The sequence below is a fragment of the Gossypium arboreum genome, chromosome 11 (assembly GCF_025698485.1).
Source record: "Gossypium arboreum isolate Shixiya-1 chromosome 11, ASM2569848v2, whole genome shotgun sequence".
Taxonomy (NCBI): domain Eukaryota; kingdom Viridiplantae; phylum Streptophyta; class Magnoliopsida; order Malvales; family Malvaceae; genus Gossypium; species Gossypium arboreum.
Genome location: NC_069080.1, coordinates 108,073,603 through 108,091,183, shown reverse-complemented (window position 1 = coordinate 108,091,183; position 17,581 = coordinate 108,073,603). Strand labels below are relative to the sequence as shown.

The window sequence follows — 17,581 nt, the reverse complement described above, 5'->3', positions numbered from 1 at the left end:
GCAGTCATGAAGGATTGTTTGTATATTCCTGAGTAGCACCAACTGACTGAACCTTTTGAAACTGCGATGTCACCAGTAATGTTTTAAGGAGTTATATCGATGGAGTTGTTATAGTTAGGCATAAAGAGACAGCTAGATAAAGAAAATTTCAAATTATACTAATAAAAGTCTTTTAAAAGCATGAAAGATAAAATAGAAATAAACCTAAAAATAAAAATAAAATAAAAGGTAAAATAAAGTTAAAAAATAAATGGACTCAAAGGTCCTCATCGACAGGTAGATCGTGAGGTGGTGGTGTTGGAGGCGATATGTGAAAATGTTGGTATATTTGCTGTAGAGTTGCCTCGATACTGTCGAATTACTGAGTGCAATATTGCTCAAAGCGATGAAGGTGGTCAGAAATGTTAGACAATGAAGCAGCCGTATGAACTGGTCGGTGACTCGGTGGTGGCTGAGAAGGTGGGTCCTACTAAAATGAAGGGATATCATCAGGAATATCCTCGGGGTCATCCTCTTCGGTAGCTCGTGCTAGTCGGTATTGAGAAGGGTCGAACCCATGACGACGCTCTATCATCCTCATATGGAGCATACTTTAGATGCCCTGTGGGGAAATCTGGCTAATGAGTGTGAGTGATGAGGACTGCGCCACTGTATTCAGGAGCCCAAAATATCGCGTTAGACGAGTCACATATGGGCCAATGCTGATGACTCCCTTCCAATGTCGTTCTGTCTGATGGCGAAAGGCAAGGGTGACAAAGTATTCAAGATCAAAAATATGGCCTTACCTCATGCTCTAGGGGAAGTATGCATCGTGAGTGTTGACGACGCCAGTGCTCTCTCGCCTCTCCTTTAATGTGTGTGCCAAAAGGGCGTGAATATAGCGCAAAGATAGAGCTAGAGCCGATGCCTTTGAACTGCTGGGGTCATAGATGCCTGTGGCAGGCATGAGGTCTATCCAACAAGATGAAGGTGAATGATGGATGTGGCAGTGGAGGTGGGGAAAATTTTCAGCCTCCATAAACTCGTCTGTATAGATTCCCAAGTCAGCTCCAAATTATGGGACACTCAATTGCCGTACTAGACCCCTAAGGCAGAATTGGACTGTTCCTGGGTTATCGTACTCCGCCATCACTGTCTGTAACTAGAAAGTCGCGCCGAGTTCCAATGTGAACTCTAAATACGTCAGCTCGATGATATCAAAGAAGCGATCCTACGAAACGGTGGCGAGTAGGGCCCGAACCAAATCAGCTAGGTGGACCCGCTCTAATGCGGCCCAATCGATGCAACGGCCCACACCCAGGGGTTGGGCACGAAGAATCTGAACCAATTCCTCTTGGGGCCCTAGTGGAAATTGGAGGAATGAATGTCGTATCTCAGTGGTGGGACCTGAGGAAGATGTGTTTCCTTTCCGTTTTTTAGAGGCGGGAGCCGCAATTTTCTTGCCTTTTGGGTTCGTCATAATTTCCTGTGAAAGTAATCACATAATTAACATAGCAACCAAGCGAATAAGAACAAACTTCTAAATGCAACTTAATCAGGCGGACAAGATAAGTAGAATTATAATGGCTAGTGGAAAACTAACTAGTTGAGTACTAAATATGTATAAAAAGATACGAATCAACTTAACAAGGCAGATGACCTTAAAATTTATGCAGCACTTTGCAAATATCCAAAATTTTCGTAAACATAAAATGAATAAACTGTAACTAAGCAAGAATCACAATGTCAATAAAGTAGTAGAAAGAATAACATGGAATCAGGCAAATAAGAATGAAATAAAGTAGTGATAAAAAATAAATAAATAATAATAGTAACAAACAAAATATTAGTAATGAGTAGAGTAGTAAAGAGGAGTTAAAGGTGCAAGGGATGAAACCGAGAGTGGTGGTTGGTGGTGGGGTGCGGTGGCATACGGCGGCGTGTGATAGTTAGGGGGAGAGGGGAAAAAGAGGTAGAAAGGAGAAAGAGAAAAGAGAGGGAGAAGGAGGAAAGAAGAGAAAAGGAAAAGAAAGGATAAAGAAAATTGGAGGAGGGTGGAGTGTTGGTCGCCGGAAGTTCGTCAGAAGATGGTAGCCGGAGTGGAGAAGGAGAAGGAGAATAGTGGGGAAGATGATGAATAGTGATAGGGGTTTAAATAGGAAAGAGGGAAAAATTAGGGTTAGGAGATGGGGATAAATGGGGGCCACAATCGTGTAAGCCCCGTTTTGGGTCATACGGTCGTGGCACACGCCCGTATGATGTATTCCTAGCCTGTGTTTTCTTGAAATCTTAGTCAATGTCGCAGACGGTCCCTTCAACACGCCTGTGTCTCTAGGCCGTGTGGTGCACACGGCTGCATCGCGTGGCCTTGTACATGTTCATTCACTTCTCCCACACCCGTGTTTGGTACACGATGCCCGTGTTCATGACTTCTGCTTATTGTATGATGTTTTAAGTCAGTATAGCACACGGCCCATGGACACGCTTGTATATATAGGCCGTGTGACCCACACTGCCACATCGCATGACTATGTGGTGCTTCCTTCGTTTTTCCCACGCCCGTGGCAGGTCCAATACGCCCATGTCTAGTAATCAGGATTCGGCATGGCTTTCGAGCATGGCCGTGTCATCATCCCGTGTTTTACCCCGACTTGTTTGAATGTTTCAATCTTCGTGCAAGTTTCCACACAGCCATAAGCATGTCCGTATGCATGACCGTGTGGCGTCTAGGGCTGCATCGTACGGCCGTGGTGATTCAAAGAATACCGTGCCTCTGTTAATTTTTTTGGGAAATTAAAGTGCAATTTCACCACGGTCTAGGATACGCCCATGTCCCTTAACTGTGTGGTGCACACGGTCGTATCGTACGGCTGTGGCTATTTATCTTATCCCTTGTGCCATCCTGTCTTGGGAAAAATATTTGTCCTGTTTTAGCACGGCCATGGACACAACCGTGGTCCCACCCGTGGTGCTTCCACGGCCTAAAGTACGCTCGTGTGCTAGGCCGTGTGTGCCAAAAATATCTGCAGTTAAATTATAAAACAAATGAAAAAACAAACTAAGTTACTTAGTAGGGTTAATACTCAGGTTACCACCTGAAAAGCTCTTATTTAGAGTCTAAACTCGACTTTACTTTGTAAGTATGTTTAGGTAGGTTCATGGAGCCGTAGCTCCTCTTCATTGTCTTTAAAATTCTCACCATTATAAAGTTTAAGACGATGTCCATTTACCTTGAAAGTGCATTGAGTTGGGTGACTTACTTCTACTGTGCTATATGGAAAGATAGTTTGGACTACGAAATGACCTGACCATCGTGATTTAAGCTTTCCAGGAAACAATTTTAGCCTTGAGTTGTATAACAAGACGAGATCTCCAACTTCAAATTGCTTGCGTTGTTTTAAACGAGCATCGTGGCGGCGTTTTATTACTTCTTTGTATAATCGTGAGTTCTCATAGGCATTAGCTCGCCATTCATCTAACTCGTTCAGCTGCATCAATCTCTTTTCACCTGCAAGTTTGGGATCAAAGTTCAGAAATTTTATAGCGCAGAATGCTTTATGTTCTAATTCAAACAGTAAATGACAACTTTTCCCATAAACAAGTCTATAAGGAGATGTTCCTATGGGGGTCTTAAAGGCAGTTCTATAGCCCATAGAGCATCATCTATTTTCTTTGCCCAATCCTTCCTATTTGACTCTATAGTCTTTTCTAGGATACGTTTAAGCTCTCAGTTAGTTCAAAGGGTAAATTCCAATCAGGTGCAACTACAATTGAAGCATTAATTAATTTATCCTTAAGAGTGTTAAATGCTTTTAAACATTCCTGACTGAAATTGAAAGGTATATCTTTTTCTAGTAAATTTGTTAAAGGCTTAGCCATTTTGGAAAAATCTTTAATGAATCTTCTGTAAAATCCTGCATGTCCTAAAAAACTTCTAATAGCCTTGACTGAGCTAGGGGGAGGTAGTTTCTCAATAGTTTTAATTTTTTCTTTATCAACCTTAATCCCCTTACTAGAAATTTTGTGTCCTAACACATTCCCTTCACGAACCATGAAATGATATTTTTCCCAATTTAGCATAAGATTTGTTTCCTCACATCTCATTAGAACTCGTTTTAAATTTTTAAGGCAATTATGGAAAGAGTTATCGAATACCGAGAAGTCATCCATAAATACCTCTATAATGTCTTCCACGAGTTTATCAAAAATGGCCAACATGCATCGCTGAAAATTAGCAAGAGCATTACATAATCCAAAAGGCATTCGTCGATAAGCAAACGTGTTGTTGAACATGTGAATGTCATTTTCTCTTAGTCTTCAGGAGCTATTGGGATTTGGAAGTAACTAGAGAGTCCATCTAGGAAGCAATAATACATATGCCCAGATAATCTTTCCAACATATGATCAATGAATGGTAAAGGGAAGTTATCTTTTCTTGTGGCATCATTCAACTTCATATCTGTGCGTGTTGGAATTAACTCATTCTTCTTATTGGCTACAACAGTCATGCCTCTTTTCTTAGGAACAACCTGCACATAACTTACCCAAGAACTGTCAGAAATAGGATAAATAATTCCAGCATATATGAGTTTAATTATCTCAGCTTTTACGACTTCTTTCATGTTAGGATTCAGCCGTCTTTGAGCTTGTACGCAAGGTTTAAATTCATCTTCTATTAAAATTTTATGTGTGCAAAAAGAAGGACTGATCCCTCTTATGTCACAAATTTTCCAAGCTATAGCTCTTTTATGCTCCTTCAATACTTGAAGTAATTCATCATTTTCGGTTGACTGTAAATCTGAAGCAATGATCACTGGTAATATGGAATTATTTCCAAGAAAAACATGTTCTAGGTGATTTGGTAGTTGCTTCAATTCCAATTTAGGAGGTTCTTCAACAGAGGGTTTTAATTTTAATTCATTATTTACCTCAATACCCTCATAACTTTTCTGTCTCAGTGAAGGCTCATTAGAGTTTAGCTCAGCTTTTGTCTTTCCTATCGTAGAATCATCGTCATTTACCTCCTCTCCTTGGGCAAGACATAGTTCCAACGTGTCCTTATGTATGATTTCCTTTAAAGAATCTTGAGTAGCATGATCAATAGAATCAATAAAATAACATGAGTCATCTTGTTCTCTAAAAAATCTCATGGCATCATAAATTTTAAAAATAGTCTCTTCGTCACCTACCCTAAGCACAAGTTTACCGTTACCCACATCAATAATAGCCTTAGCAGTGGCCAAAAATGAGAGACCTAAAATTAAAGGTACCTCAACATCCTCATCCATGTCAAGCACAACAAAATCAACAAGGAATATGAACTTATCTACCTTTACGAGTACATCTTCAATAATTCCTCTAGGGTATTTAACAGATCTATCAGCTAGTTGAATACTCATCCTAGTGGGTTTCGGTTCCCCTAGACCAAGTTGTTTGAACATTTTGTAAGGCATCAGATTAATGCTAGCGCCTAAATCAGCTAGTGCCTTTTCAATATTTAAACTACCAATTAAGCAAGGAATAGTAAAACTTCTTGAATCTTTCAGTTTGGTTGGCAGTTTATTTTGGAGTATGGCCAAGCATTCCTCGTTGAGTTCTACTATAGACAACTCTTCAAAATTTCTCTTATTTGTTAGAAGCTCCTTCAAAAATTGTGCATATGTAGGCATCTACGAAATAACTTCAACAAAAGGTAAGTTAATATGCAACTGTTTAAAGAGTTCAAGAAATTTACCAAATTGTGCATCTATGCGGTCTTTCTTTAACTTTGCTAGATATGGGAATGGTGGTTTATATTCCCTCGGCACTGGATTTTCATTATTTTCAGATTTTACCTCTTCTTTTTCGTTTCTGTCAGCTTCTTGTGGTGGCTTCTTTTTAGATTCAGCTAACTCTTTCCCACTCCTTAATGTAACTGCTTTCACATGCTCTTTTGGATTGGGTTCGGTGTTACTCGGTAGACTCCCTAGTGGTTTCTTTGAAATCATCTTAACCAACTGTCTAATTTGATTCTCAAGCCCTTTAATTGATGCTTGCTGATTTTTAAGTGTAGTTTCAGTGTTCTAAAAATGGGTTTTCGCTACTGAAATAAACTTTTTCATCATCTCCTCAAGGTTCAGCTTTTTCTCTTGCTGGTAAGGTTGTTGTTGGAAGCCTGGAGGGGGTGGTGGCCTCTGATTCCCTTGGCCTCCCCATGAGAAATTTGGGTTATTCCTCCAACCTTCATTGTAAGTGTTACTATAAGGATTATTTTAAGGCCGAGGATTATTACCCATATAGTTCAATTGCTCGTTCTCCATGTTGGGGTCGTAGGATAGATATTCTGGATTACTCATTCCACCTCCACTTGCATTCCATTGCATTACTGGATGTACCTGTTTAGAATTAAATAAACCATCAATCTTTTTATTCAAGAGTTCTACCAAATTTGAAAGCATGATAATCGAGTCGACATTAAAAATGCCAGCTGCTTTTGTCGGCTTTGTCCTCATGACTTACCACTGATAATAGTTCAGTGACATCTCCTCTATAAACTCATAAGCCTCTTCAGGTGTCTTATTATTGATAGTTCCACCAGTAGCTGCGTCGAAAATTTATCTAGTTGAAGGATTCAAACCGTTGTGGAAAGTTTGAACATGTAGCCAAAAGGGTAACCCATGGTGAGGGCACCTTCTCAATAAATCTTTGTATCTCTCCTATGCATCATAAAGTGTTTCTAAATCCATCTGCACAAAAGAAGAGATATCATTCCTCAATTTAGCTGTTTTAGCTAGCGAAAAATATTTCAGTAAATATTTTTCGGTCATTTGTTCCCAAGTGGTAATTGACCCTCGTGGTAACAAGTTCAACCATTGTTTAGCCTTATTCCTCAATAAGAAGGGAAACAAATGAAGGCGAATGGAATCGTCAGAAACGCCATTGATCTTAAAGAAGTCACAGAATTCCAGAAAATTAGCTAAATGAGTGTTTGGATCCTCATCCTGCAAACTATCAAACTGAAAAAACTGTTGTATCATTTGAATCATGTTAGGTTTTAGTTAAAAATTATTTGCAACAACAACAGGTCTAACTATACTCGATTCAGTTCCTGTTAAATTAGGTTTAGCATAATCATACATAGTACGAGGAGCAGGATTCTGATTTACTGGATTTGCAGCAACCACAGGAGGTAGCGGATTATTCTGATTGTCAGTCATCTCCTCGATTGTATTATGGATATCGTCCTCTTGCTCTTCCTCTATGTAGTAGGCTTCGCCTTATTTCTCATCGGTTTCTACGATCTGTGCTCTCGATCTCACTGTCAAAAAGCAAAGGTCTTGACGGGTTCCTCCTAGTCATAAACTAGAGACACCTGCCAGAAGCAAACAAAAAAAAAATTAGAAAAGAAAAATTAAACTAAAAAGAAAAAGTAAATTGCAATAAAATTAAAAATGGCTAAAGTAATAAAAATTAAATGCTCCTAATATCTTAGTCCCAGGCAACAGCGCCAAAAACTTGATGGTCGCTAAACTAACTAAAAATTCAACTAAGGCAAGCGCACCTATCGAACGGTAGTATAGTTATGGCAAGATCGGAAATATCGTATCCACAATGACTAAAAGTACCAGTAATTATTATCTTTTTATTATTTAGCCTAAGAATTACGGGAGGTTTTAAACTAAAACAAATTATTTAATTAACTAGGATTATGACAGAGATTAAAGTTGGAAAATACTTTTGGAAAACTGATGGAGAAGACAATACCCAAGGAAAAATCCACTTAGACTTCACTTATTACTTCTGACTTAGACGATTTATTCACTTGACTTAATCCATAGAAATCTCTCATTTATGTTAATATCTCTTTCAAGACTAAAAACAACTGACTCTAGGTTGATTAATTGAAATCACTTTCTAATTAAAACCCCTATTGTCGCATTAACTCGCTTTATGAGTTCCCTTATTAGATTTAACTCTAATTCGGAAGATTTAGGTCGTCCTATTTCTAGGATTGCATGCAACTCCGCTTAATTATGGGGATCTACTCTTAAACATGGACTTTTGCTCCTTTGAATAAGCACATCAAAACCTAAATTAATACCCTGGAATATTAAAATAAGAATATAAAACTCATAATTAAGAATAAGAACAAGTATTTATCATATAATTCAAATAGTAATAAGATCCGTGTTAGGTTTCATCTCCCTTAGGTATTTAGGGAGTTTAGTTCATAATAATGGAAAAGATCTCAAAATTTGGAAAACAACAAAACATAAAGAAACCCAAAGAACTGCTAGGAAATTGGATGAAAATCTTCAGTCTTGATGTAGATCCTGCTTCCGAGCTGATTCCGATGGCTATCCTTAGGTATCTTCTGCCTTCTACTCTGCTTGTCCCCCCTTAATCCTCTTCTATGGTGTTGAAGTAGACTTTGGAATGCCCAAACTAGCCCAAAATTAGCCTTTTCCGAATAGAATTAGACTTAGGTCTAACAGGGGCACGACCGTCTGCCACGTCCGTGTGCAGGTGCTCAGGCCGTGTGTAATTCTGACTTGTTTTAATGTTGACACGACCATGACACACGGGCGTGTGGATTACCTATGTGGCATTGCCTAGGCCATGTGAAACACTGAATTAGGCCCATTTTGTCCGTTTTTGGTCTGTTTCTTGCTCTTTTCGCCTTCCTATGCTCACCTAAGTATAAAACATGAATTTTAAAAGATTAGTAGCATCGAATTCAATGAAACCAAGTAAAAATTATCTATAAATTTGCCAAGCATGGGGTAAAAATATGTATATATTATGGTTTATCATTATCAAACTTTTCTTTTATTTCCCTTTGTGTCCTTCCTTCATTGTTGAACCAACCAAGCTCAAAACCTTCATTTTTCTTTAGTATTTCTATTGTAAAAACTAAAAATATGGTTAGTGGACATCTTAATCTCATGAGAGAACCCCCCATAGGTGTGTTAAAGGAGAGAAAAAACAAGATTTAAGGGTTTGGGTTTTCAAGGAGTTAAGGGAAAGATGAAGAAATTACCATGCCGTACATGTTTATTTTCATAATCTAGCATAGAAAAGTTATTTGATTTTAGTTTTAAATTATAAAGGTTATATGTTGCTATGAAATTGAACACAAAAAAAAAAAAAACAGAGGGGAAAATATCAAATTGAAGAAAAAGGGAAAGAGAAGGCCAATGAGTGAGAAGAAGAGAAAATACATCATCTCAACCCTTCTGTTGTAAGTACTACAAGGAATTAAATTTATTTTCTTTAAATGTTAATGATTTTAGTATAGAAATTATTTATGATAAAATGTAAAATAAATATATATAAATATTAAAAAATGATTAATTTGTGAAATTATGAATTATGTATAAAAATTATAAGCGAAGAATATGAAATGGTATAATTGTTTGAATACTAAGTAATGATTTTGGAAAAGAAATATATGTGTGAAAAAGGTATTATACATGTAATTTATTTATTAATGACTAAATTGTGAAATAGGGAAAATGTTGAATATTTTTTGAGACATTTATTATGAGAAATTGTACTAAATTCGGTTTTTAATGCCCAAGTAAACAAAATTTAGAACTATTAGGATATCGGTGGCATGCCATTAAAGGACATTAGTTTGCTTTCTGATTATTAGCACTGTTAGAATTAAGTGACCCGAATCCTTATTTAAATAAAATACAGTGGTAAAATAAAATAAAAGAAGAATCCATATATAATTACACTTCTTTTATTTTATTTTTAGAATAAGGTTTTTTAAACCTTATTAAATACCGTCTATTTGATATTGATTAGAATAAGGTGTTTCAGTCTTACTAGAATATGGCTTTACAAGCCTATAAATAGACATAGTCTATTCCTCTTGTAAATAATTTTCGAATTCGACATAGTGAATCTTCTTCTCTTCTGCCCGTGGTTTTTTCCCGAAAGGGTTTCCACGTAAAAATCTGTGTGTTCTTTATTTTATTTTATTTTATTTTTTTCACAAATTGGTATCAGAGCTTTCGAGTTTTTTCATCTCTATCATGGTAATGGTGTCTTTGAAGTATAAAATTCCGCTATTGGATCACAACACCAGATTTGAGTTGTGGTAGATTAAGATGCGAGCAGTTCTTGCGCAGATGGATCTGGAGGATGCCCTGCTAGGGATAGATAAGATGCCTTCAATATTTACAGATGAAGAGAAGAAGCATAAGGATCGAAAGATGTTAACAAAATTACATCTACATTTGTCCAACGAAATTTTGCAGGATGTGATGAAATAGAAGACCGCCGCTGCATTATGGAAGAGGCTAGAACAAATATGTATGTCGAAAACTCTAACAAGCAAGTTGCATATGAAGCAGCGTCTTTATGCTCATCGTTTGGAGGAAAGTGCGTCTGTATACAAACACTGAACAATGTTTAAAGAAATTCTCTCAAACTTGGAGGCCATGGAGGTTTAGTATGATAAGGAAGATTTAGGGTTGATTTTACTTTGTTTGTTGCCCTTGTCTTATTCAACCTTTAGAGACACAATTCTAGATAGCCGCGAGTCTCTCACAGTTGATAAGGTTTATGATTCTTTGACCTCGTATGATAAGATGAAACATCTTGTGGTTAAACCTGACTCTTAAGGAGAGAGTCTCATTGTTCATGGGAGACAAGATAGGAATGCTGATGATAATCGTGAAAGGACACAGGAATGGAATCCTGGCAGTAAATCTAAGGGTAGATCAAAGTCTTGAAATAGAGGTAAAACTTGTAACTTCTGCAAGAAGAAAGGGCACATTAATCTGAGTGCTATAAGCTACAGAACAATTTTAAAAGGGAGGCTGCGAATCAAAAGGGAAAACAACCAGAAAATTTCAGTGAAGCTGATGTTGTAGAAGACTACAGTGATGGTGAACTTCTAGTCGCTTCTGTCAATAATTCTAAAGTAAATGAAGAGTGGATACTTAATTCAGGCTACACCTTCCACATGAGTCCTAATCGAGATTGGTTTACAACCTACGAAACAATGTCTGAAGGTGTTATTTTGATGGGAAATAATGCTTCATGTAAAATCACAGGTGTTGGAACAATTAAAGTTAAGATGTTTGATGGAGTTGTCAGAACACTTAGTGACGTGCTATATGTTCTAGAATTGAAGATGTAACACCCCGTACCCGAGTCCGTTACCGGAATCGAACACAAGGTGCACACAAACTTGACTTAATCATTTTCACAGTCCATTTAAAATTTTCCAGACAAGCTGGTTACTGCGTCACTGTTGCCTTAAAAATCATATCTTGAGTTTCAAAGCTCGAAAATTAGTTTCGTAATTTTTCCCTGAAATTAGACTCATATGTCCATCCACAAATTTTTTTCTAGAATTTTTGGTCGAGCCAATTAGTACAGTTTATTAGTTAAATTCTCCCCTGTTATAGGGATCAACTACACTGACCTTGGCGCATTACGACTTAGATATCTCCCTGTACAGGGCTTCAATACTGATGCCGCTTGTTTCTATAGAAACTAGACTCAAATAGGAATCTATAAATATATGGCATGACTCCTAATTATCTCTGGTTAATTTACAATGAATTTCCAAATTCGGAACAGGGGATCCAGAAACCGTTCTGGCCCTGTTTCACGAGAACTTTAATATCTCTTAACATATAACTCATATGACCATTTCGTTTCTTCCATATGAAAGTAGATTCATCAAGGTTCATTTACATAATTTATTAAATATTTAATTCCATTCCTACTATTTTTAGTGATTTTTCACATCCACATCACTGCTGCTGTCAGCATCTGTTTTCAAGGTAACCTTTACCTACTTCATAATTTCTTTGATTCAACTAGCCCTTTTAGCATACATGGCACAAGGAATGATCATGATTTACCATTCCAATGGCTAATCGTTTCCAAACATTTCCATACCTCTTAATGAACAACATACAAAATGATTATGATACCATGCCAAAGTGTATATAAGCCATTTTCGCATGGCTATCCAAATTTATACAAAATCAAAGGGTCTATGACCAACAAGCGAAAGAGTAGTCCTATACATGCCATTTCAAAGTTCAACCAAAATTTGTACCAAAAGGGGCTTTGATAGTGTGGATGACTTCGACTTCGATGATCCCGAATCCGATAGCTAACGAGCAAAATCTATAAAACAGAGAGCCAAAGCAGCGGGTAAGCATTTTAATGCTTAGTAAGTCTCAAGTAATGAAATCAGCTTTGACTAAAGTATTACATTCACATAGCTAAATGAATCACTTTATTAATACACATTCTCAAAATCATACTTACTTCACACTTCATCAACATATACACACAAGGTATCAACCTATCTAAGAGCCGAAAGTTCGTTAGTCGATTGAGCGAATACTATTTCAAACGGATCGACTTTTCCGATGCACATGTAAACATACCTTATCGTATGGGTTTTTCGGCGTATTAATTGAATTTATTACAGCACCAAAACGCTCACCTTCAAACCGAGTCTCTTCGGAATTTAGCCGGATATAACCACAAGCACAATTGCCTTCGGGTCTTAACCCAGATTTGGTAACTTGCACAAATGCCTTCGGGTCTTAGCCCGGATATAATCACTAGCATAAATGCCTCCGGGACTTAGCCCAGGTATCATTCAAATGCTCATGTACACATATATCAATAATCACGACACATCCATATTTCATTCTCGTTACTAAGGCTCAAACACAAAACATTTATCAAACCTTTCCAATTTCGGCTCAATAGCCACACACAAAGAGCATGATTTCAATTGACTTTATAACTTAGTCCCTACGCACATTCGGCTGTCCGCCATAATATGACAAATCATTTCAATATAATTCAAGTAGGGTCGTTACTCGAAGACTTACCTCGGATGTTGTCGAACGATTTCGACGGCTATTCGATCACTTTTTCCTTTCCTTATCCAACTGTGGTCCTCTAAGCTCTTGAGCTAATTCACACAAATTTAACTTATTAAAATCTCATTATGATAGCTTATGGCGAATATGACAAGGAGTTTAAATGGTCATATGGCCATCCTTTAGCTCAAATACACAATGGTCATGCACAATTTTTAATCACAACAAGCAATTCAATACAATTCATTCAAACATCAAAGTGAAGCTCAAGGTACTTAGCCCTTATATACATTAGACATTAGAGTCACATGTATGCGAAATCACGAATCAATTCAACACATTAGTTAGTACTCTCCTTAGCGAATTTTCCAAGCCAAGAATAGGCATAAATATGCTTGCCTCTAACCGAATGCATGCACACCAACCCCCCTTCATGTGGCGAATATGCATGTCCATGTTGAGGCCAATTATACACTTAATACCACACAAAACAGCATACATTTTACTAACTAACGCATTCCATATTGTAACTCAATACGCATCCATCATTTATTTCATAACCGAAACATCATCATATGCAAATATATACCTTGAGATAGTATATATGTCATACCAATACATCATGTGCAACATATATACATGTAGGTGCAAGGTAGAATCTCAAGTTGATTATAACTATCTCATATATTTTCATCATGGCGAATGCTTCTTCCACACCATTTACCTTCACAAAGCATGAATTTCATCATCCAACTTACAAGCTTACAATCTCATGAAGTTTAACCTCATAGTATCTATCAAACTCTCACTCATTAGCTTCTATCATAATCTCCAACAACACCACATAAACATATACTTCATTGGGTCTATGGTAGAACCAAGAAAGGAACTCATAGATATCAAGATGTAAGCAAACTACCATTATTTATCTAAGTTTAGCATGAAACACAACCATCACCCTTATTAATCTTTTATAGCGAAAACCATACTCACCCCACTTAATCAAATTTCAACATGGTTTTCAAAAATCACTTAATATCTCATCAACACAACATCAACACCAAGCAAGAATGATACATCCATGGCCGAGTATCATCTCTATCACATAGCAAGATTTAGACCATGGGGCTAGGTAGAACTCAAGCTAACAACTAAAACATGCATGCATCTCATGGAACATCATCAAACATACCTTAACTTAGATGCAAGTATGGCCGAATATCTTCAACCTTTCTCCTTTCAAAACGGCCAAGAAGAATCCAAGGATGAAGCTTTTTTCTTTCTCTCTTTTTCCTTCCTAGTTTCGGCTAGCAAGAACATGAATGATGATCTGCTTTTTTTTTTTTTCATTTCTTATTACTAACTTTTTATTTTATTGTTTCCTCCCATGATGCACCAACAAAACATGTCTATGACATGTTTTGCCCATAATTCTTTGTCATGGCCGGCCACTAGGCTTTAGTTTAGGGAAATTTGACATGCAAACCCCTCATTTTTGCATGCATGATCAACTAGTCATCACACATTTCCCTATCCTATTTTCAAAGTTTACTACTAGGTCCTTTTTAGTGAAATTCACATTTAAAACCCTAAATCAAAACATCAAAAATGTCACACGAATTAACACATATTATAGGCATCAAAATGAATATTAGATTATTTTTATGCCTCGGTTTGGTGGTCCCGAAACCACTTCCGACTAGGGTCAATTTTGGGTGTCACAACTCTCCCCACTTAAGAAATTTTGTCCCGAAAATCTTACCGGTAAATAGGTTTGGGTAACGCTCTTTCATAGAGTTCTCGGGTTCCCAAGTAGCTTCTTCCATCCGTGTTTGAGCCATAACACTTTTACTATCGGAACCCTTTTGTTTCGCAACTCCTTCACTTCACGAGCTAGGATACGAATCGGTTCTTCTTCATAACTCATATCGGCTTGAATTTCAACCTCGATGGACTAATTACGTGCGACGGATCGGATCTATAGCGTCGAAGCATCGAAACATGAAAGACGTCGTGAATCTTTTCAAGTTCGGGGCAAAATCAAACGATCACGAATCTGGACCGACTCCTTCGGATATCTCATATGGCCCGATGAACCTCGGGCTCAATTTGCCTTCTGGCCAAATCGAGTATCTTTTCCAAGGCGAAACTTTAAGAAACACTTTATCTCCCACGATACTCAATGTCTTTTCGTTTGAGATCCGCGACGACTTTCGACGATCGGAGGCTATCTTGATTTTCACAGATTACTTTTACTTTACATTCAGCATCTTTAATCAAATCCACTCGAAAATTTTGCTCTCACCGAGCTCGGTCCAAAACAATGGTGTACGGCATTTACGCCGTACAAGGCCTCGTAAAGCGCCATCTTAATACTTGATTGAAAACTATTGTTGTGGCGAATTCAATCAAAGGTAAATACCGTTCCCATGAACCATCGAACTCGAGGATGCAACATCTCAACATATCGTCAAGTATCTGAATTATCCGCTCGGATTGACCATCGGTTTGGGGGTGAAAGGCGGTGCTGAAATGCAACTTGGTACCCAAAGCTTCTTGTAATTTCTTCCAAAATCACGAGGTGAATCTCGGATCTCTATCCGACACAATAGAAATCGGTACCCCTTGTAATCTCACAATCTGAGAAACGTACAATTCAGCTAGTTTATCCAATGAAAAATCCATCCGCACGGGGATAAAGTGAGCCGACTTAGTCAGTCTATCAACAACAACCCAAATCGCATCCTTCTTACTTGCTGACAATGGCAGTCCGGACACAAAGTCCATTGTGACTCGATCCCATTTCCACTCGGGTATCGTGATCGGCTGGAGTAACCCTGAAGGCACTTGATGTTCCGCTTTCACTTGTTGACATATTAAACATCTCGAAACAAAGTCGGAGATGTCTCGTTTCATACCATGCCACCAAAACCGACGTTTCAAATCGTTGTACATCTTCGTACTCCCCGGGTGGATTGCCATTCGGCTACAATGGGCTTCGTTCGAATTATCGAAATAAGTTCGAATTCTTTGGAACACACAGACGACTTCGAACCTCAAACAATCGTCATCATCAATTTGAAACTCCGATTCCTTGTTGAACACACTCACCCGTTTTGCAACCAACTCATCGTCAACTTTCGAGCTTCACGAATTTGATGAGTCAATAATGGTTTGGCCTTTAATTGGCTATTAACACATTGTCGGGTAGAATAGACAAGTGTACATTCATAGCTCGTAAAGCAAGCAGTGATTTTCGCTTAAGGCGTCCGCAACCACATTAGCCTTTCGGGTGATAATCAATGACAAGCTCATAATCTTTTAACAACTCGAGCCAACGTCTTTGTCGCAGATTTAAGTCTCTTTGAGTCATCAAATATTTGAGACTTTTGTGATCCGAATACACATGGCACTTCTCACCAAATAAGTAATGTCGCCATATCTTTAAAGGCGAATACGATGGCGACCAATTCGAGATCATGGGTCGGATAATTTTTCTCATGTGGCTTTAATTGTCTCGGCGATAGGCCACAACTCGACCTTTTGCATCAATCGCAACCTAACCCAAGTAGGGGCGTCACTATAGATGACAAACTCTTTGCCGATTCGGGTTGCACTAATCTGGAGCTCTGTCAAATGAGTTTTCAATTGATCGAAACTTTTTCGACACTTTTCCGTCCATTCAAACTTGACCTCTTTCGAAGCGGTTTCGTCATGGGTGTGGCTATCATCGAGAATCCTTTTACAAACCGTCAAGAGTAACCGCAAGTCCCAAAAGCTTGAACCTCGGTAATATTTCTTGGAGGCTTCCGGTTAAGTATGGCTGAAATTTTGCTCGGTCGACTCGAATACCGATGAGATACCACATGACCCAAGAAGCTAACCTCTTTTAACCATAACTCACACTTGCTGAACTTAGCATATAAGCGCTTATCCGATAATATTTGCAACACTAATCTCGGTGCTCGCATGTTCGGTCTCATCTCTTGAATAGACCAAGATGTCGTCAATGAACACAACTACGAACCGATCCAAATATGGTCGAAGATCGATTCATCAAATCCATAAATACCGCGAGGGCATTAGTGAGCCCAAAGCGGCATCACTAAGAACTCGTAGTGACCATATCTCGTTCAAGGCGGTTTTGGGTATGTCCGAATCTCGGATTAGCATCGATAATAGCCCGATCTCAAATCTATTTTTGAGAACACCGAGGCTCCTTCAGTTGATCGAACAAATCATTGATCTGTGATAACGGATATTTGTTCTTTATTGTCACTTTATTAAGTCGACGATAGTCGATGCACAACCTCATGGTTCCGTCCTTCTTTTTCACAAACAACACTGGTGCACCCCAAGGTGAAAAACTCGGGCGAGCAAAACCTCTATCCACCAACTCTTGCAACTGGGCTTTCAACTCTTTTAATTCCGTTGGTGCCATACGATACAGAGCTATCGAAATCGGTGTGGTCCGGTACAAGCTCAATACCAAACTCTATCTCCGAACAGTGGCAAACCGGTAATTCTTGAGAAAAACATCCGAGTATTCACAAACCACCGCGCAGATTCGGGTTTTATTTCTAACTCCTTATCATCAAGTACATACGCAAGGTATGCTTCGCACCTTTTCTTACATATTTACGGGCCAACATTGATGATATTACGGTGGCAACCCTTCAAGTCCGTAGACTCAACTCGGATCATCTCGTTATTTGCGCACCTCAAATAAATAGTCTTGCTTTTGCAATTCA

General features: G+C 38.2%; 1 non-coding gene across 1 annotated transcript; it reads left to right on the top strand.

Moving 5' to 3' along the window:
- Positions 1 to 6,630: 6,630 nt before the first annotated feature.
- LOC128284642 (small nucleolar RNA R71) lies at positions 6,631 to 6,737 on the top strand. Its single transcript, XR_008275064.1, has one exon. It is a non-coding gene; the product is annotated as a small nucleolar RNA R71 (small nucleolar RNA).
- Positions 6,738 to 17,581: the final 10,844 nt, after the last annotated feature.